This window comes from Oncorhynchus tshawytscha, linkage group LG01, assembly GCF_018296145.1.
Source record: "Oncorhynchus tshawytscha isolate Ot180627B linkage group LG01, Otsh_v2.0, whole genome shotgun sequence".
NCBI classification, from domain to species: domain Eukaryota; kingdom Metazoa; phylum Chordata; class Actinopteri; order Salmoniformes; family Salmonidae; genus Oncorhynchus; species Oncorhynchus tshawytscha.
Genome location: NC_056429.1, coordinates 11680573 through 11703274, shown reverse-complemented (window position 1 = coordinate 11703274; position 22702 = coordinate 11680573). Strand labels below are relative to the sequence as shown.

General features: G+C 43.0%; 1 protein-coding gene across 2 annotated transcripts in view; it reads left to right on the top strand.

Annotated features, from left to right (window-relative positions):
- The first annotated feature begins 1897 nt into the window (after positions 1–1897).
- Positions 1898–22702, top strand: part of ptpn5 (protein tyrosine phosphatase non-receptor type 5) — a 46532-nt gene continuing 25727 nt past the window's right edge. Inside the window, exons 1-2 of one of the 2 annotated variants that reach the window (XM_042331634.1) lie at positions 1898–1999; positions 16816–16976. The gene's annotated coding sequence lies outside the window, so the exon portion shown is untranslated. Of the gene's footprint in view, positions 2000–16815; positions 16977–17366; positions 17470–22702 lie in introns of those variants that run through there. The other variant, XM_042331648.1, reaches the window with a different exon arrangement.

The following is a 22702-nucleotide window of genomic DNA, read 5'->3' as shown; positions in this document are numbered from 1 at the left end:
GAGAGAGAGGAGGAGACATACACACACAGAGAGAGAGAGGGGGACATACACAGAGACAGAGAGAGAGAGAGGGGGGGACATACACAGAGACAGAGAGAGAGAGGGGGACATACACAGAGACAGAGAGAGAGAGGGGGACATACACAGAGACAGAGACAGAGAGAGAGAGAGGGTGGACATACACAGAGAGAGAGAGAGGGGGACATACACAGAGACAGAGGGAGAGAGGGGGGCATACACAGAGACAGAGAGAGAGGGGGGACATACACAGAGACAGAGGGAGAGGAGGGAGACATACACAGAGACAGAGAGAGAGAGGGGGGGACAGAGACAGAGAGAGAGGGGGGACATATACAGAGACAGAGACAGAGAGCGAGAGAGGGGGACATACACACAGAGAGAGAGAGAGGGGGACATACACAGAGACAGAGAGAGAGAGAGGGGGACATACACAGAGACAGAGAGAGAGAGAGAGGGGGACATACACAGAGACAGAGAGAGGGGGTTATAGAGAGAGAGAGGGGGACATACACAGAGACAGAGAGAGAGAGAGAGAGGGGGACATACACAGAGACAGAGAGAGAGAGAGGGGGACATACACAGAGAGAGAGAGGGGGGACATAGAGAGAGAGAGAGGGGGACATACACAGACAGAGAGAGAGAGAGAGAGGGGGGACATACACAGAGACAGAGAGAGAGAGGGGGACATACACAGAGACAGTGAGAGAGGGGGGACATACAGAGAGAGAGAGAGAGGGGGGGACATACACAGACAGAGAGAGGGGGACATACACAGATAGAGAGGGGGGGAACATAGAGAGAGAGGGGGGGACATACACAGACAGAGAGAGAGAGAGGGGGACATACACAGACAGAGAGAGAGGGGGGACATACACAGACAGAGAGAGGGGGGGACATACACAGAGAGAGAGGGGGGGGACATAGAGAGAGAGAGAGGGGGGACATACACAGACAGAGAGAGGGGGAACATACACAGAGAGAGAGAGGGGGGAGGACATAGAGAGGGGGAACAGAGAGAGAGAGAGGGGGACATACACAGACAGAGAGAGAGGGGGACATACACAGAGAGAGAGGGGGGGAGACATACACAGAGAGAGAGAGTAGAGAGAGAGAGGGGGACATACACAGACAGAGAGAGAGAGGGGGACATACACAGAGAGAGAGAGACATACACAGGAGGAGGGGGGACATAGAGGGGGGACATACAGAGACAGAGAGAGAGAGAGAGAGAGAGGGGGGCACACACAGAGAGAGAGAGGGGGGGACATACACAGAGACAGTGAGAGAGGGGGACATACACAGAGACAGAGAGAGAGGGGAGACATACACAGAGACAGTGAGAGAGGGGGACATACACAGAGACAGAGAGAGAGAGGGGGACATACACAGAGACAGAGAGATAGAGAGGGGGACATACACAGAGACAGAGAGAGAGGGGGACATACACAGAGACAGAGACAGAGAGATAGAGAGGGGGAGCATGTGGATTTGTGTAGATGGGCTATTGACTGTGTTTCTACTGTTCAGTTCAGAGAGCTGGACATACACAGAGACAGTGAGAGAGGGGGACATACACAGAGACAGAGAGAGAGAGGGGAGACATACACAGAGACAGAGAGATAGAGAGGGGGGACATACACAGAGACAGAGAGATAGAGAGGGGGGAGCATGTGGATTTGTGTAGATGGGCTATTGACTGTGTTTCTACTGTTCAGTTCAGAGAGCTGCCAGAGGAAACTACCATATGGCAGGACAGGAGGGAGAGAGAAAGAGAGAGAGAGAGAGGGATGGGAGATGGAGTGAGAGATATTGAGTGAGAGAGAGAGTAAGTGAGGGAGTGAGTGAGTATGAGAAAGGGAGGGGATGGGAGTCGCAGTGGCTCAAAGGTTTTTCCTGCAGTTCTACACATTTTACCATTGGGCGGAGAGAAGAATTAGCAGTTTTACAACAACATTTCTGCAGTTCTACCCATTTTGCAGTAAGTTGGGGAGAAATTATTGCTATTCTTATTATGATATCTGAGTGAGACTGACTAACAAAATCAATGTGTGCCCCACGGTCGATAATTCAACCATGATTAAAACTAGTTTAGATATCTGGCTAGACTAATTTACCAATCCATTTTTTGGAGTGACTGTCAGTGACTGACATAACAAGAGAGAAACTGCTGATCCACAACCGCATTTCAGAATTGCACCTTGTGTATTCTACTATTCTAACTCAACAGGAAGTTGAGACCCCGACTGAGTTCCTAAACAAGTGGCTTTGTCAGCAGGTGTATTCTGTGGACACTGATGCTATGTGCTTTATATTTCAAATCTCCGATCTGAAAGGTTGTATAATTAAGCAATAAGACCCGGGTGGGTGTGGTATATGGCCAATATACCACGGCTAAGGGCTGTTCTTATGGATACAACCCTTAGCCGTGGTATATTGGCAATAAATCACAAACCCCCGAGGTAGCTTACTGCTATTATAAACTGGTTACCAATGTAATTAGAGCAGTAAAAATAAATGTTTCGTCACACCCATGGTGTTTTCTTTTTTAAACTAGGCAAGTTAGGTAAGAACAAATTCTTATTTTCAATGACGGCCTAGGAACAGTGGGTTAACTAACCTTGTTCAGGGGCAGAACGACAGATGTTTACTTTGTCAGCTCAGGGATTCAATCTTGCAACCTTTCGGTTACTAGTCCAATTACTGTCTAACCACTAGGTTACTAGTCTAACCACTCGGCTACTTGCTGCACATGGTATACAGTCTGATATGCCATGGCTTTCATCCAATCTGCATTCAGGGCTCGAACTACCCAGTTTATAATTAACATTGATGGTATTGCACCTTGAGTTGCTTTAGACACAGGTGGAAGTAGGCATGGGGAAACATTCATTGAATTCTTAAAGGATGCTTTACCGCAATGTGCTTCATTATGAATGGTAGATTATCACCACAAAATGATCATTTCACATCAGTATCAACAAAGGGAAAAGCAGTTGTTGACTGTATTGTAACACCCCATGACTGTCTCAATACATGTGTGGAGTTCAATGTAATGACCTCAACTGAGCTTGGGGAAAGTAAAGGTCCTGAATGTATTGGTCTGATTGGAGACCACAGTAGAATGCCTGATCATTCAACGTTTGGTCCTGAAATTCATGGTGGGAAACTATACAGGGGAGGAAGGTGATGTATGCTCATCTAAGGAGGTAGGCTCATCTTAGAAGGTAGGCTCATCTAAGGAGGTAGGCTCATCTAAGGAGGTAGGCTCATCTTAGAAGGTAGGCTCATCTAAGGAGGTAGGCTCATCTTAGAAGGTAGGCTCATCTAAGGAGGTAGGCTCATCTTAGAAGGTAGGCTCATCTAAGGAGGTAGGCTCATCTTAGAAGGTAGGCTCATCTAAGGAGGTAGATTCATCTAAGGAGGTAGGCTCATCTTAGAAAGTAGGCTCATCTAAGGAGGTAGGCTCATCTAAGGAGGTAGATTCATCTAAGGAGGTAGATTCATCTAAGGAGGTAGATTCATCTAAGGAGGTAGATTCATCTAAGAAGGTAGATTCATCTAAGGAGGTAGGCTCATCTAAGAAGGTAGGCACATCTCAGAAGGTAGGCGCATCTAAGGAGGTAGATTCATCTAAGGAGGTAGGCTCATCTAAGGCGGTAGACTCATCTAAGGAGGTAGAGTCATTTAAGGAGGTAGACTCATCTAAGGAGGTAGGCTCATCTCACACTTTTGTGCTCCTGAGTTGGCGCAGCAGTCTAAGGCTCTGCATCTCAATGCTTGAGGCATCACTACTAAACCCGGGTTCATTCCCAGGTTGTATCACAACCGTCTGTGGTCGAGAGTCCCATAGTGTGGCGCACAATTGTCCCAGTGTTGAATGGATTAGGGCAGGGTTTGTCTGGGTTAGGGCAGGGTTTGTCTGGGTTAGGGCAGGGTTTGTCTGGGGTAGGGCAGGGTTTGTCTGGGGTAGGGCAGGGTTTGTCTGGGGTAGGGCAGGGTTTGTCTGGGGTAGGGCAGGGTTTGTCTGGGGTAGGGCATGGTTTGTCAGGGTTTGTCTGGGGTAGGGCAGGGTTTGTCTGGGGTAGGGCAGGGTTTGTCTGGGGTAGGGCAGGGTTTGTCTGGGGTAGGGCAGGGTTTGTCTGGGGTAGGGCAGGGTTTGTCTGGGGTAGGGCAGGGTTTGTCTGGGGTAGGGCAGGGTTTGTCTGGGGTAGGCTGTCTTTCTAAAATAAGAATTTGTTCTTAACTGACTTGCCTGGTTAAATAAAATAAAAAATATCTAAGGATGTAGGCTCATCTAAGTCAAGTCCAAATCAGACCAAAAGAAGTCTTAGAAACCTACCTGACCATTTTCTTTCATCTGATATGTCATGTACTGTTCTTATGGACCTTATTGATAACCTGGAAGCCTGCCTGAAAGCACAATATAATATTGATCAGCATTATAGCCAGTTCTGAAATGTACTACATGAGGCAATTGAAACATGTTTACCTGGTAAATCAGTATAATCCAAGGCTGAGAGACCGCAGAAAATTGGTCAACTGTATTGGAATAAAGATAAGTAATTTGTGGTCTGTAATGAGAGTTGCAGAAAACAAGTTAATGAGAAGAGGTTTAAGAGAAGAGTTTAATCAATGCCAACATATCTTTGAAAACAAGCCTAGTTTCTATAAGAGGAGATTCAGAAGGGCCCAAGCACTGCATTCCGAACAACTGCAAAGTAACAAACCTCAGCAATTTTGGAATGAAATCAGCAAATTGGGTCCAAAAAGAGTTAGGAAAATTCCCTGGTTAATGCCTACGTTGAAGATCCTTGCCATCATCTTGCTCTACATAGACAGAATATGATGCGTTTATGAGTTGTGAGTCCCCCTACCATCTCTGCCTAGCATGTGGACAAACACTAAAATAGCTAAACATTATATTTGAGGCCTGGAGCATTTAATATCCAGTTCTTATTGGTATGACTTATTCAAAACTGTCCATGACTGGCTGCAAAAATACCTACCCTCATATAATTCATTTTCAAAGACACAAGTAGTCATATGAGATTTCAAATATGTGATTACACTGGCAAATCTGGGAAGAAGTGGAATACTAAAATAAGTAGTGTTCTTGCTGGAAAGCACAGTAGTTACCCTATATTTTATCCCATTGTTAAGAATAATAATTGTTCCACTGATCAGACTATTAAGTAAATACAGTGCCTTGCAAAAGTATTCATCCCCCTTGGCGTTTCTTCTATTTTGTTGCATTACAACCTGTCATTTAAATAGATTTTTATTTGGATTTCATGTAATGGACATACACACAATAGTTCAAATTGGTGAAGTGAAAATAAATAATTGTTTTTTTTTTTAAAGGGGGAAAAAGGAAAAGTGATGCGTGCATATGTATTCACCCCCTTTGCTATGAAGCCCCTAAATAAGATCTGGTACAACCAATTACCTTCAGAGGTCACATCATTAGTTAAATAAAGTCCACCTGTGTGCAATCAAAAAGTGTCACATGTTCTGTCACAAGATCTCAGTATATATACACTTGTTCTGAAAGGCCCCAGAGTCTGCAACACCGCTAAGCAAGGGGCACCACCAAGCAAGCGGCACCATGAAGACCAAGGAGCTCTCCAAGCAGGTCAGGGACAAAGTTGTGGAGAAGTACAGATCAGGGTTGGGTTGGAAAAAATATCAGAAACTTTGAACGTCCCACGGAGCACCATTAAATCCATTATTAAAAAATGGAAAGAATATGGCACCACGTCAAACCTGCGAAGACAGGGCCGCCCACCAATATTCAAAGACCAGGCAAGGAGGGCATTAATCAGAGAGGCTGCAAAGAGACCAAAGATAAACCTGAAGGAGCTGCAAAGCTCCACAGCGGACATTGGAGTATCTGTCCATAGGACCACTTTAAGCCATGCACTCCACAGAGCTGGGCTTTATGGAAGAGTGGCCAGAAAAAAAGCAATTTCTTAAAGAAAGAAATAAGCAAACACATTTGGTGTTTGCCAAAAGGCATGTAGGAGACTCACCAAACATATGGAAGAAGGTACTCTGGTAAAATGAGACTAAAATTGAGCTTTTTGGCCATCAAGGAAACCGCTATGTCTGGCGCAAACCCAACACCTCCCATCACCCCGAGGACACCATCCTCACAGTGAAGCATGGTGAAGGCAGCATCATGCCGTGGGGATGTTTCTAATCGGCAGGGAATGGGAAACTAGTCAGAATTGAAGGAATGATGGATGGTGCTTAATACAGGGATATTGTTGAGGGAAACCTGTTTCAGTCTTCCAGAGATTTGAGACTGGGACGGAGGTTCACCTTCCAGCAGGACAATGTCCCTAAGCATACTGCTAAAGTAATACTCAAGTGGTTTAAGGGGAAACATTTAAATGTCTTGGAATGTCCTAGGCAAAGCCCAGACCTCAATCCAATTGAGAATTTGTGGCATGACTTAAAGATTGCTGTACACCAGCTGAACCCATCCAACTTGAAGGAGCTGGGGCAGTTTGCCTTTAAGAATGGGCAATATCCCAGTGGCTAGATGTGCCAAGCTTATGGAGCCATACCCCAAGAGACTTGCAGCTGTAATTGCTGCAAAAGGTGGATCCACATAGTATTGACTTTGGTGTGGTGTGGTGTGGTGTGGTGTGAATAGTTATGCTCGAGTGTTCTGTTTTTTTGTCTTATTTCTTATTTTTTCACAAGAAAAAAATATTTTGCATCCTCAAAGTGGTAGACATGTTGTGTAAATGAAATGATACAAACCTCCCCCCAAAAATCTATTTTTATTCCAGGTTGTAAGGCAAAAAAATAGGAAAAATGACAAGGGGGTGAATACTTTCGCAAGCCACTGTAGCTCCGCATTGACATGATTGGTTGACTGTAGGTGGGGGGCGGAAGGTCCTTTATTAACACAAACTCGCTTCCTTGAGAACTTCCTTCACAACAGCTCTGCTCCGCAAATTGCAAGAAGTATGAATGCTCTGACATCTGCAGAGGCCGCATCGCAGTAAATGGTGTACGGCCACTGCAGACATCAGATTGACCATGCAGAGCCTTTAAATTCCAATCACCAAATGAGGGGACTAATGCAAGTGTGGATAAAAGAGACTTTATTACATGATGTCAAAAGGCAGCGTTCTGCAATACGGGCGGAAGTAACAGCAACCTCATTTTGTTGACAACATTGCACATAAAACAGCGTTACCATGCTGCATTTTTTACAGTTTTATCAACTCTCTCCATTCAGCTCCAGTCTCCTAATCTTGAGGGCTGTTTCTTTAAAACGTGCATCCAATCCCCTTGATCCCTTACATAACTAGACCAATCATATGCTTCAATGTTCCGGGATTCACAGTGCTGTGATAAGACAGGACAATGACAGAGGTTCCGCTCGTGATGTTAAATTGCAGGTGCAGATGCTACGATTTCAAAGCGATTTGGAGCACAGCTGAAACATTAACACACTGACTATACAATTGACTGATTAGACAAATGCAGTACTTTTCAATGCGTTCATATAAGAGGTGTGGCATGTGAGCGTGAGAAGATGGTCAAATGCGTGTGTCTGATCTCGGCCAATGCGTGCGAGTTGGCAGCTCTGTTTATGTTTTATTGATTTCCAATAGTCCTTTGATTGGGTAAATAGGGATTTTCTTGTTTTCAAACTTGTACATGTCGGCGTGCATGGTAAATGGATGTTAAATGCTCTGTATAGAACTCCAGTCTCCTGTGGACCAGTAAATAAGTTGGAGAATGGATGGTTTCCTATATAGAGCTCCAGTCTCCTGTGGACCAGTAAATACGTTGGAGACTGGATGGTTTCCTATATAGAGCTCCAGTCTCCTGTGGACCAGTAAATAAGTTGGAGAATGGATGGTTTCCTATATAGAACTCCAGTCTCCTGTGGACCAGTAAATAAGTTGGAGAATGGATGGTTTCCTATATAGAGCTCCAGTCTCCTGTGGACCAGTAAATGAGTTGGAGACTGGATGGTTTCCTATATAGAACTCCAGTCTCCTGTGGACCAGTAGATGAGTTGGAAACTGGATGGTTTCCTATGTAGAGCTCCAGTCTCCTGTGGATCAGTAAATGAGTTGGAGGCCGGATGGTTTCCCCACTCTGTTTGGAGTCAAACAAGGAGATGTGCTTTCCCCAACTTTCTTTTCTGTTTTTGTAAATTACTTGGCACAGCAAATCAAGCATGCAAACCTTAAATGAGATTGTTAAATGAGATTGCACAATTTTGGGGAGACTATTGTACGCAGATGATATTGTCCTCCTTTCAGAGAGTGAGTTTGATTTGCGATGTATGCTGAACACTGTCAAACTCTGGTGTTCCAAAGGGAGATGAATGATTAACCAAGATAAAAACCAAGATAATGCACATCAGACAAATGGGTACAGTAAGAAGTATTCATTACTTCTCTTTTGGAGCAATGCCCATAAAGTACACTAGTTCATACTAATACCTTGGATTCCTTTTTGATGAATGTATGATCTTGGATTCCTTTTTGATGAATGTATGATCTTGGTTTCCTTTTTGATGAATGTATGATCTTGGTTTCCTTTTTGATGAATGTATGATCTTGGATTCCTTTTTGATGAATGTATGATCTTGGATTCCTTTTTGATGAATGTATGATCTTGGTTTCCTTTTTGATGAATGTATGATCTTGGTTTCCTTTTTGATGAATGTATGATCTTGGTTTCCTTTTTGATGAATGTATGATCTTTGTTTCCTTTTTGATGAATGTATGACATTTGAAGAGGGTATAAAATATTTATCAGATTCTGCAGGTAGAACGTTGGTAGTACACTGAACATCTGTAAAGACCATGGCTAATGCACATACAGTTGAAGTCGGAAGTTTACAAACACCTTAGCCAAATACATTTAAACCAGTTTTTCACAATTCCTGACATTTAATCCGAGTAAAAAGTGCCTGTTTTAGGTCAGTTAGGATCACCACTTTATTTTCAGAACGTGAAGTGTCAGAATAATAGTTGAGAGAAATATTTATTTCAGCTTTTATTTCTTTCATCACATTCCCAGTGGGTCAGAAGTTTACATACACTCAATTAGTATTTGGTAGCATTGCCTTTAAATTGTTTAACTTGGGTCAAACGTTTCAGGTAGCCTTCCACAAGCTTCCCACAATAAGTTGGGTGAACTTTAGCCCATTCCTCCTGACAGAGCTGGTGTAACTGAGTCAGGTTTGTAGGCCTCTTTGCTCGCACACACTTTTTCAGTTCTGGAATCTAGGATTTTAAAGAATCCGAAAGAGCAAACTCTACTCAGAATAGAGCAATATGATGTTTTCTTTGACTGCATAAGTTTGCCCCAAGCCTTGCTATTGAAGGAGACATGGGTTGAGAGCACTGTGAAATAAGACAGAGAGGTGAAATGATTAGGTTATGGAACTGTCTTATCAATATGTCAGAGGACAGAATAACAAACAAGGTTTCAATTGGGATAAAACACAGAACTACTCTTCGACAAAGGAACGCAATGCTATATTTAAGGAAGCTGATCTACAACATATATATTGAAACAAGTTATGATGCAATGTCAATAGGATAAATAAAGGTACAATTAAAATAAAAAATAAAAAATGTCAATAGGCTCAAACACAAGATAACACTTAGCTACAAAGAAAAATTGTCAACTGACATATGGCTAAAACCAAAACTCAGAACATCCAACCAGAAAACAGCTAAGATCTAGAACCTTATGTCACCTCTCACCAAACCAGAAACCAAAGGTCCTTGTATGCCCAGTTGAGAACCCGGATATTGCCTCTGGCAATTGAAGTAGGTAGGTTCAATGGCATAGATGAAGAAGAGCGACTATGACCAAGTCTGTGATTTAGGGATCAATAAGAGCGACTGTGACTATGTCTTTGATTTAGGGATGAATAAGAGCGACTGTGACTATCTCTTTGATTTAGGGATGAATAAGAGCGACTGTGACTATGTCCTTGATTTAGGGATGAATAAGAGCGACTGTGACTATGTCTTTGATTTAGGGGTGGTTCCGAATTAACTTTTTTATTTTATTTTATTTTATATAATGATTTGAGAGCTGTACTGTTTGATATGATGTTGCGTGGAAATCAGGAACTATTCTGGATTAGAGATGAAGAAAAACTTGAATGGCTATTTAGGAAATAAGTATTCCTAGTTGCAAATTTTATGTGCAAAGCTCGGAAGATGCGACAAGATAAGTTGTTCACTTTAAATTTGTATTTGTTTACATTTTTATATTTCTAACATAACATATACTTACAGTAAAGCCGCTCAACAACTACATCACATTAGTCATCTAACAGACTCCCATCCGGAGCAACACACTGAAGCAAGCAGGGCCAACGCCCTGCTCAAGGGCACGTCGACAGATCTCCCACAAGTTAAAAAACGGGGACCCGAACCAGCGATCCATTAGCCACTGGCCCAAGCTCCCAACCGCCAGGCCACCAGCCCTCCAAGATCCCTCGAGAGCTGCCCCTCAACCAGAAACAGGCTACCTGAGGGCAATATCAAAACCAAATGGTCTATTGATTCTGTTGGTCTATTGATTCTCACAACAAAATCTGCAGAGCTGCGATGATTGTATGCCCCAAATATTCAACATTCTGTTGGTGGCAAGAATTCTATATAATAATTTTAGCTGAAAAGTACGAAATCTTGAATCTTGCATCATTTTATTTATCAACTCATACACCCTGTACCATGGATTCGGTACATCAAAAATCTCTTCCCAACTATTTTCTGAATGGCACAGCTGTATGGCACAGCAAATCTGTATGGCACAGCTGTCAACATCCTGGTCCTCAAATGAAACTGGTATACTTTCCTATTTATGCTGTGTTTATTCCTCCGTGTGTTTTATATTGTGCAGACAGACCAGTTCCCTACCGACTCCCGCTGCCACCTGCCTCCTCCATTTTTGGGGTAATGCTGTAATCAATTGGTTATAATCTTGGATTGAGCAGACCTTCCCATACAATTCTGATGACTCCATGAAAGACATAACTGTCACGACTTCTGCCGAAGTCGTTGCCTCTCCTTGTTCAGGCGGTGCTCGGCGTTCGACGTCACCGCTCTTCTAGCCATCATTGATCCACTTTTCATTTTCCATTGGTTTTGTCTTGTCTTCCCAAACACCTGTTTTCAATCCCATTCATTACCTGTTGTGTATTTAACCCTCTGTTTCCCCTCATTCCGGCGCCGACAGAGATGGCCGCCTCGCTTCGCGTTCCTAGGAAACTATTTTACGTGTTATTTCTTACACTAGTACCCCAGGTCATCTTAGGTTTCATTACATACAGCCGAGAAGAACTACTGAATATAAGATCAGCGTCAACTCACCATCAGTACGACCAAGAATATGTTTTTCGCGACGTGGATCCTGTGTTCTGCCTTACAACCAGGACAACGGAGTGGATTTGATTTGATTTGATTTGATTACATGCAGCGACCCAAAAAAACGACTCAGAAAAAGAGGGAAACGAAGCGGTCTTTGGTCAGACTCCGGAGACGGGCACATCGTGCACCACTCCCTAGCATTCTTCTTGCCAATGTCCAGTCTCTTGACAACAAGGTTGATGAAATCCGAGCAAGGGTAGCATTCCAGAGGGACATCAGAGACTGTAACGTTCTATGCTTCACGGAAACATGGCTAACTGGAGAGACGCTATCCGAAGCGGTGCAGCCAGCGGGTTTCTCCACGCATCGCGCCGACAGAAACAAAAATCTTTCTGGTAAGAGGAGGGGCGGGGGCGTATGCCTCATGGCCAACGTGACATGGTGTGATGAAAGAAACATACAGGAACTCAAATCCTTCTGTTCACCTGATTTAGAATTCCTCACAATCAAATGTAGACCGCATTATCTACCAAGAGAATTCTCTTCGATTATAATCACAGCCGTATATATCCCCCCCCAAGCAGACACATCGATGGCTCTGAACAAACTTTATTTAAATCTGCAAACTGGAAACGATTTATCCGGAGGCTGCATTCATTGTAGCTGGGGATTTTAACAAGGCTAATCTGAAAACAAGACTCCCTAAATTTTATCAGCATATCGATTGCGCAACCAGGGGTGGAAAGACCCTGGATCATTGTTACTCTAACTTCCACGACGCATATAAGGCCCTGCCCCGCCCCCCTTTCGGAAAAGCTGAACACGACTCCATTTTGTTGATCCCTGCATACAGACAGAAACTAAAACAAGAGGCTCCCACGCTGAGGTCTGTCCAACGCTGGTCCGACCAAGCTGACTCCACACTCCAAGACTGCTTCCATCACGTGGACTGGGAGATGTTTCTATTGCGTCAGACAACAACATTGACGAATACGCTGATTCGGTGTGCGAGTTCATTAGAACGTGCGTTGAAGATGTCGTTCCCATAGCAACGATTAAAACATTCCCTAACCAGAAACCGTGGATTGATGGCAGCATTCGTGTGAAACTGAAGGCGCGAACCACTGCTTTTAATCAGGGCAAGGTGTCTGGTAACATTACTGAATACAAACAGTGCAGCTATTCCCTCCGCAAGGCTATCAAACAAGCTAAGCGCCAGTACAGAGACAAAGTAGAATCTCAATTCAACGGCCCAGACACAAGAGGCATGTGGCAGGGTCTACAGTCAATCACGGACTACAGGAAGAAACCCGGCCCAGTCACGGACCAGGATGTCTTGCTCCCAGGCAGACTAAATAACTTTTTTGCCCGCTTTGAGGACAATACAGTGCCACTGACATGGCCTGCAACGAAAACATGCGGTCTCTCCTTCACTGCAGCCGAAGTGAGTAAGACATTTAAACGTGTTAACCCTCGCAAGGCTGCAGGCCCAGACGGCATCCCCAGCCGCGCCCTCAGAGCATGCGCAGACCAGCTGGCCGGTGTGTTTACAGACATATTCAATCAATCCCTATACCAGTCTGCTGTTCCCACATGCTTCAAGAGGGCCACCATTGTTCCTGTTCCCAAGAAAGCTAAGGTAACTGAGCTAAACGACTACCGCCCCGTAGCACTCACATCCGTCATCATGAAGTGCTTTGAGAGACTAGTCAAGGACCATATCACCTCCACCCTACCTGACACCCTAGACCCACTCCAATTTGCTTACCGCCCAAATAGGTCCACAGACGATGTAATCTCAACCACACTGCACACTGCCCTAACCCATCTGGACAAGAGGAATACCTATGTGAGAATGCTGTTCATCGACTACAGCTCGGCATTCAACACCATAGTACCCTCCAAGCTCGTCATCAAGCTTGAGACCCTGGGTCTCGACCCCGCCCTGTGCAACTGGGTACTGAACTTCCTGACGGGCCGCCCCCAGGTGGTGAGGGTAGGCAACAACATCTCCTCCCCGCTGATCCTCAACACTGGGGCCCCACAAGGGTGCGTTCTGAGCCCTCTCCTGTACTCCCTGTTCACCCACGACTGCGTGGCCACGCACGCCTCCAACTCAATCATCAAGTTTGCGGACGACACAACAGTGGTAGGCTTGATTACCAACAACGACGAGACGGCCTACAGGGAGGAGGTGAGGGCCCTCGGAGTGTGGTGTCAGGAAAATAACCTCACACTCAACGTCAACAAAACTAAGGAGATGATTGTGGACTTCAGGAAACAGCAGAGGGAACACCCCCATCCACATCGATGGAACAGTAGTGGAGAGGGTAGCAAGTTTTAAGTTCCTCGGCATACACATCAAAGACAAACTGAATTGGTCCACTCACACAGACAGCATCGTGAGGAAGGCGCAGCAGCGCCTCTTCAACCTCAGGAGGCTGAAGAAATTCGGCTTGTCACCAAAAGCACTCACAATCTTCTACAGATGCACAATCGAGAGCATCCTGGCGGGCTGTATCACCGCCTGGTATGGCAACTGCACCGCCCTCAACCGTAAGGCTCTCCAGAGGGTAGTGAGGTCTGCACAACGCATCACCGGGGGCAAACTACCTGCCCTCCAGGACACCTACACCACCCGATGCTACAGGAAGGCCATAAAGATCATCAAGGACATCAACCACCCGAGCCACTGCCTGTTCACCCCGCTGTCATCCAGAAGGCGAGGTCAGTACAGGTGCATCAAAGCTGGGACCGAGAGACTGAAAAACAGCTTCTATCTCAAGTCCATCAGACCGTTAAACAGCCACCACTAACATTGAGTGGCTACTGCCAACACACTGTCAATGACACTGACTCTACTCCAGCCACTTTAATAATGGGAATTGATGGGAAATGATGTAAATATATCACTAGCCACTTTAAACAATGCTACCTTATATAATGTTACTTACCCTACATTATTCATCTCATATGCATACGTAGATACTGTACTCTATATCATCGACTGCATCCTTATGTAATACATGTATCACTAGCCACTTTAACTATACCACTTGGTTTACATACTCATCTCATATGTATATACTGTACTCGATATCATCTACTGTATCTTGCCTATGCTGCTCTGTACCATCACTCATTCATATATCCTTATGTACATATTCTTTATCCCCTGACACTGTGTATAAGACAGTAGTTTTTTGGAATTGTTAGTTAGATTACTTGTTTGTTATTACTGCATTGTCGGAACTAGAAGCACAAGCATTTCGCTACACTCGCATTAACATCTGCTAACCATGTGTATGTGACAAATAAAATTTGATTTGATTTGATGTCTTTGTCAGAGATTGTTTATTGTCAGCGTAGTGTTTTTGTTGTATAGGTGCGCGACAGGTCATCGTACCCATATTTGTTTATGTTCTTTTTCCTGTTTAGTGTTATGGAGCATGTTACTATGACATTATTAAAAGACTCCATTTTACACTCTGTTTGACTCTCCTGCGTCTGACTTCCCTGCCACCTATACACATATGCCTGACAATAACTCTACCATTCCAATTTACAATATAATTTAAAAACAAAATACCCTTTCCCATAAATACAGGTATTTTATCAACCAGCACATTTGAGTTCAGCCATAATATTTGTTGTAACTTTTCAGGGGGGTGTAATTGTAGCCAGCTCTGCAACACATGTTTTAAAAAGCGAGATACTTTGAAAAATGTTACATTTTTAATTAACTGAAAATGAGACATGTCAATCTGCACAAAGGCAAAAAGGCTTTTTAAACAATATATGAGCTTTTCTTCGTAATCTACTTGAGAACCATTTAAGGTTCAAGTAAAATGTTTGGATAAGATTTTAGAGAGAGGTTTAGTGCTTTTATATTTAATAATCTCTCATTCATATTCATTATATAGATAGGCATGCTTTATCTTGTCTGGTTTAGCATCCCAGATAAAGCTGAATATATTTTGCTCACATGACTTGAAAAAGGAACCATCAGGAGTAGGCAGTGCCTTAAATAACTGAGTAAACTGAAATATGACTAAAGACTTAATCAGGGCAATTTTTCCATAAATAGACAAGTATTTACCTCTCCATGTTTACAAGTTTTCTATTGAAATTCATTGTGGAGAGTTAATTTATATATTTTGTGATATGAATACCAAGTATGTCTACTTCACCATCAGCCCATTTTATAGGTAAACTGCAGGATATGTAAAAGTATTTTTAAAATATACAATACGTACTATTGTACACTTATCATAACTAGGTTTTAGTCCCGAGAGTCCATAAAAGTTATCTAGATCTTTAATGAGACATTGCAGGGATCTAGCTTGTGGACTTAATATCAAACTTGAGTCATCGGCATACATGGACAACTTTGTTTTTAAGCTTTGGATTTCTAGTCTTCTAATGTTATGTGATCTAATTTTAATAGCTAGCACTTCAATGGCCATAACAAATATATATGGTAACAGCGAACACCTTTGTTTAACTCCTCTTGACAATTCAAAACTGAGAAGTAGCTGCTATTTCCTATTTTACACCTGTGGTTGCTATAGATTACTTAGACCCATTTTATATGAGAATCACCAAAATTGAAAAAATCCAGGCATTTATAAATAAAATCCAGTCTTACTTTATCAAAGTCCTTTGCAAAATCCGCTATAAATACCAGGCCTGGCTTCTTAGATATTTAATTATGTTTTATTATTTCTAGTAGTTGTCATCTATTATCTCCAATGTATCATCCATGTAAAAAAAACTGTCTGATTAGGATGAACAATACCTAGTAAAGCCTTTCTAATCCTGAGTGCTATGCATTTCGCTAGTATTTTTGCATCACATCACTGAAGTGTAAGAGGCCTCCAGTTTATGGATCTTTATATTTGACTGGATCTTTATATTTGCAATCTGGGTCTTGATTAAATAATATTTTTGTTTTGTTGTCTTAATAGTTTTTCACTGTCGTATGAACGTCTGTTTATATATACTGTACGGTGCATATATAAACATTTGTATTTTATTTTGCTACAGCAAATACATCCTGAAGATGAATGACAATATAACAATAAAGTAAATCAATCTTTTTATTTTTTTATTTTTTGGGGTTGGGGGATTGATCAGGCGGGTCACCAGCCCATCCCTGACATAAAGGGAAGCAATGGTTGATGATGTAGTAGAGGCTGACTAGAGGGAGGAAGAAAGAGATGATGAGCAATAGAGAGAGAGGGAAAGGAGAGAGAGAGAGAGAGAGAGAGAGAGAGAGGTGGGTGGCAATACCTAAAGCTTGGAAGGAGAAGAGGGGACAATGGGGGTGTTCACTGCTCAGTGATTTGTTATGATTCCTCCCTCCTCCCCCTCCCTACTCTCTCTCTCTCTCTCTCTCTCTCTCCATCCCTCTCCCTCATTCTAGCTCTGTTGCCAAGGCTACCGTACAGCCTCTTGCTGCATATACCTAGACGAGGCTGTCGCCTGTGGAGCTGTGGGATAACAGCGGTCTCTTCAGATTGCTGTGTGTCGAAGGGTTGATCTGAGAGGGTGGAAGGATAGTGCTGTGAAGAGAAGCACACCCAGGTAAGAAAGCTCTGCCAGACTAGACCATACGACTGGGGGATGACTGCATAGTGCTGCCACTACTCCCTTATACCTTCTCTCTCTCTCTCTCTCTCTCTCTCTCTCTCTCTCTCTCTCTCTCTCTCTCTCTCTCTCTCTCTCTCTCTCGATCTCTCTCTACATCTTTCGTCCTCTCTCTCGCTCTCTTCTCTCTCTCGATCTCTCTCGATCTCTCTCTACACCTTTCGTCCCTCTCTCTCGCTCTCTCTCGCTCTCTCTCTCTCTCTCTCTCTCTACACCTTTCGTCCTCTCTCTCTCGATCTCTCTCTACACCTTTCCCCTCTCTCTCTCTCTCCCCCTGCTCCTCTCTCGCTCTCTCTCTCTTTCTCTCTCTCTCTCGCTACACCTTTCCTCCCCTCTCTCTCACTCTACACCTTTCCTTCTCTCTGCACGACAACATGGAGTGAATATTAATGTTTACAGCTCTTTGCTGCTGCGCTGCTGATCCTAAAAAGTAGGGAGAGAGGTGTATTGTGTGGTGTGTGTGTGTGTGTGTGTGTGTGTGTAGTGCATGTTTTGTTTGTTTATGTGTGTGTGTGTGTTTTCTCCCTCAATACTTAATGCTTTGCTGCCTACTATTATAAATATTGATACATATTTAATCTAATACTGTTGTCATTGTGAAGTCTAGTGTGTTTGTCTCAGTAAGTATATTGTTTGTGTATGTGTGTACTGTTTATACGTGAAAAATGTGGGAGTTACAAGAGAACGATGCAACAGCTCCCATCCCTGTGGGATTCTTTACGGATGCTCTCATACAGCTCTCTCTGTGCAGTTTGATCTCTCTGGCTCACCGTAGTGTTGTACGTGACATGAATGGTGTCTCAGTATGAACAATTACCATAGAAGACATATAATCTGTATCTACTTTGTCATATTTGGATGTAATGTTGATTGACAACGCGAGAGACTGTTAATAAGGGTGCTTTCATTTCTGAGATGGTGAAGGATGTTTACGAACAAACCTTCCTTGGGGAATTCATTTCATGGTTATTTATTGATGCATATTTTAATGTTGTTAAAAGGAATCCAGTGTGTGTGTGCGTGTGTGTGTGAGTGTGTGAGTGTCTGTGTGTGTCTGTGTGTGTGCTTGTGTGCTCTCATGCATGTGCGTGCGTGTGTGTGAGTGAGTGATCGATCTAAGCTGCTGAGGAAGGCAGGTCTCTGTCTCTCATGTGACCATGGCTCCTGTTACCGTGCAATCATCACTTTCAGTAAGAGCTTCTTCCTGCTGCCTGCCGCGTGTATTATAACAACACCTCTCAATACCTTCCTACCTCTAACAACCTTACCCATTAATACAACACCTCTCCATACCTTCCTACCTCTAACAACCTCACCCATTAATACAACACCTCTCAAAACCTTCCTACCTCTAACAACCTCACCCATTAATACAACACCTCTCTATACCTTCCTACCTCTAACAACCTCACCCATTAATACAACACCTCTCAAAACCTTCCTACCTCTAACAACCTCACCCATTAATACAACACCTCTCAAAACCTTCCTACCTCTAACAACCTCACCCATTAATACAACACCTCTCAATACCTTCCTACCTCTAACAACCTCACCCATTAATACAACACCTCTCAAAACCTTCCTACCTCTAACAACCTCACCCATTAATACAACACCTCTCAATACCTTCCTACCTCTAACAACCTTACCCATTAATACAACACCTCTCCATACCTTCCTACCTCTAACAACCTCACCCATTAATACAACACCTCTCAAAACCTTCCTACCTCTAACAACCTCACCCATTAATACAACACCTCTCAATACCTTCCTACCTCTAACAACCTCACCCATTAATACAACACCTCTCAAAACCTTCCTACCTCTAACAACCTCACCCATTAATACAACACCTCTCAAAACCTTCCTACCTCTAACAACCTCACCCATTAATACAACACCTCTCAAAACCTTCCTACCTCTAACAACCTCACCCATTAATACAACACCTCTCAAAACCTTCCTACCTCTAACAACCTCACCCATTAATACAACACCTCTCAAAACCTTCCTACCTCTAACAACCTCACCCATTAATACAACACCTCTCTAAACCTTCCTACCTCTAACAACCTCACCCATTAATACAACACCTCTCTAAACCTTCCTACCTCTAACAACCTCACCCATTAATACAACACCTCTCTAAACCTTCCTACCTCTACCTCTAACTTCCTCACTACTGTCTCATCTGGAAGAAAACAACACCTTAATCATAGACATACTGCATCACTGTATTGTGTAATAGGCAGTTCCCTTCTTTTCTTTTCTATTCTATTTTTTTTTATTCCTCTCAAATGTAGTTTTCTTCCCTTGCATGCCATCTGCTGCTTTCACTAGTTCAGATGTTGGCACTTCCGCCCCCAGAAGTAAATTGAGTTAACTAGCTAGTGCAAACAAGATTTGATGATTATCCTTCTCCTAAACTCAATTGTACCTTTAATTCTTACCTTTCATGCCATAGTCCCTTTTGGAAATAACAGGTGCAAACCTTTCCCAAGTATGATAGACTTAGTTCATCTGGCTCCTGGATGGCTCCTAGTTGGCTCCTGGATGGCTCCTAGTTGGCTCCTGGATGGCTCCTGGATGGCTCCTGGATGCCTCCTGGATGCCTCCTGGATGGCTCCTGGATGGCTCCTAATTGACCCCTGGATGCCCCCTGGATGGCTCCTGGATTGCTCCTAGTTGGCTCCTGGGTGGCTCCTGTATGGCTTCTGATGGCCCCTGGATGGCTTCTGGATGGTTCCTAGATGGCCCCTGATGGCTCCTGGATGGCCCATGGTCCTGTATTCACAAAGCATTTCATGCCTGAGTCAGAATAGGTACAACAGGAGCCATACTGTGCTGGTGTGGATATTTATTTTCACATCTTTCCAGCAGGTTCCAGCAACTGTGGTTGATGCATAACCAGGCCAGCATTGTACAGCTAGGCTCGGCTCAGTTTGGCTCGGCTCGGTTTGGCCCTGTAGTGAATCAGATTAGGGATGCTGATCCAAGATCAGGTCCCCCTTCTCCATATAATACTATTAATTATGATCTAACAGGCTAAACTGATCATAGCAAACACTGAGATGCTTTGTGAATATAGGCCCTGGTCTTCTCTTCTGGGACAGGGACTGTGTGAAGTCTTATACGGTGACATGTCTTTTGTCTATTATGTGAGTGACTTAGAGGGAGCTGGCTTTGATATCTGCCTCTTTTGTCTATTATGTGAGTGACTCAGAGGGAGCTGGCTTTGATATCTGCCTCTTTTGTCTATTATGTGAGTGACTCAGAGGGAGCTGGCTTTGATATCTGCCTCTTTTGTCTATTATGTGAGTGACTCAGAGGGAGCTGGCTTTGATATCTGCCTCTTTTGTCTATTATGTGAGTGACTCAGAGGGAGCTGGCTTTGATATCTGCCTCTTTTGTCTATTATGTGAGTGACTCAGAGGGAGCTGGCTTTGATATCTGCCTCTTTTGTCTATTATGTGAGTGACTCAGAGGGAGCTGGCTTTGATATCTGCCTCTTTTGTCTATTATGTGAGTGACTCAGAGGGAGCTGGCTTTGATATCTGCCTCTTTTGTCTATTATGTGAGTGACTCAGAGGGAGCTGGCTTTGATATCTGCCTCTTTTGTCTATTAGTGACTCTCAGAGGGAGCTGGCTTTGATATCTGCCTCTTTTGTCTATTATGTGAGTGACTCAGAGGGAGCTGGCTTTGATATCTGCCTCTTTTGTCTATTATGTGAGTGACTCAGAGGGAGCTGGCTTTGATATCTGCCTCTTTTGTCTATTATGTGAGTGACTCAGAGGGAGCTGGCCTGGATATCTGCCTCTTTTGTCTATTATGTGAGTGACTCAGAGGGAGCTGGCCTGGATATCTGCCTCTTTTGTCTATTATGTGAGTGACTCAGAGGGAGCTGGCTTGGATATCTGCCTCTTTTGTCTATTATGTGAGTGACTCAGAGGGAGCTGGCTTGGATATCTGCCTCTTTTGTCACATAATCAGACTTAGGTGTTTTGTATTGGGTGACAAACAAATAACAAGAACCCAATAACAGCACCCAATATAAAAAATTATTGTTATCAACATAAAAACACATTATTCATGAACAATCTTCGCGGAGGTCATTTTGAAACCATCCGAATTGTGGTCATAGAAAGCGTAGCCGTGATGGCTATAGTGTTCCACTGGGCTGGGCTCCCACTCACACTAATTATCCCCACTAGAAATTGTTTGTTTGTTTCAGTGTTTTCTGGCTCAGAATGCATTAACACTATGGGTGATTAACTGTTTATCGATCCATTAACCTGGTATATTGTAAAACACGGCCTGCTGTCCTCTGTTATTGTTGGTCTATTTTCTGAAAACATCTTATGATCAAGCTGGCCATTGCCACTCACATTAAAAATGTTTAAAATATGACTGGAACAGTTTTCCTCCAAAAGATGAGTTTTATTTGGAATAAATAGTAATAAATGCTCGGTCTTAAAATAGGCATAGTTAAAATAGCTAAAAACAAGGATAAACGTGAATAGGTGGTATAACATTTGCAAACACTGATAGACATGTGGCTCTCCCACACCTTTATCCACCACATAATCAGCAAGCCAAAGTGGTAGGAGGGCTGTCAATTAAAACCAATAATAACAAATGCCTGTCCAAAAACATATGAAACACAAAATACAAAGTTAAATAGACTGTTCGGATTGAAACGGTAGGAAAGATATCAACTACAGCTTGAATATGAAAAATGAAATATTTGGTACCTGGTATACTACAGAATATCAACAAACATTCACAAATACATTTAAATATAGGGAAATGCCTTTGTGTTTGAGAGGTAATGCTCTCATCCGTATAGATCTCATTCCAAAATGTAGATTTTTTAAAAAGCCACCTGGATACTCCTTGGCTGAGGTACCTACTGCGTACTAAAACCAAAGAAGAAGAACTTTTCCCACTATCGGCATGAATCAAAACAACACAACAGAGCCCTGTAGAGTAGACAGCCTCTTGTACTCTTACTGGGGTGTAGACTTCTGATGTTAGCCTGTGTCTTTGTCGAATAGAGCAACAAGTCACATTTTTGAAAACATTTTTGAAAACCATTAGGATACCAGGCTGTACTGAGGCTCTTGTGCTTAGCGCTGTATATGTTCTGATAAACACAATGGATGTACTGCAGCCTAGACCTGAGAGGAGTGACAGAGAGTGTGCTGCCTACAGGACCTACAGAGGAGGCCTGCATGAATACATTGCCATTACATATAGAATGTGTACATATAGAATGTGAGCATATAGAATGTGTACATATAGAATGTGTAGGTACAGAATGTGTAAATGTAGAATGTGTAGATGTAGAATGTGTACATATAGAATGTGTAGGTACAGAATGTGTAAATGTAGAATGTGTACATATAGAATGTGTATGTATAGAATGTGTAGGTACAGAATGTGTAAATGTAGAATGTGTAGATGTAGAATGTGAACATATAGGATGTGTAAATATAGAATGTGTAGATATAGAATGTGAACCTATAGAATGTGTACATATAGAAGAATGTGAACATATGGAATGTGTACATATAGAATGTGAATGTATAGAATGTGTAGGTATTGAATATGTACATATAGAATGTGTACATATAGATTGTTAACATATAGAATGTGT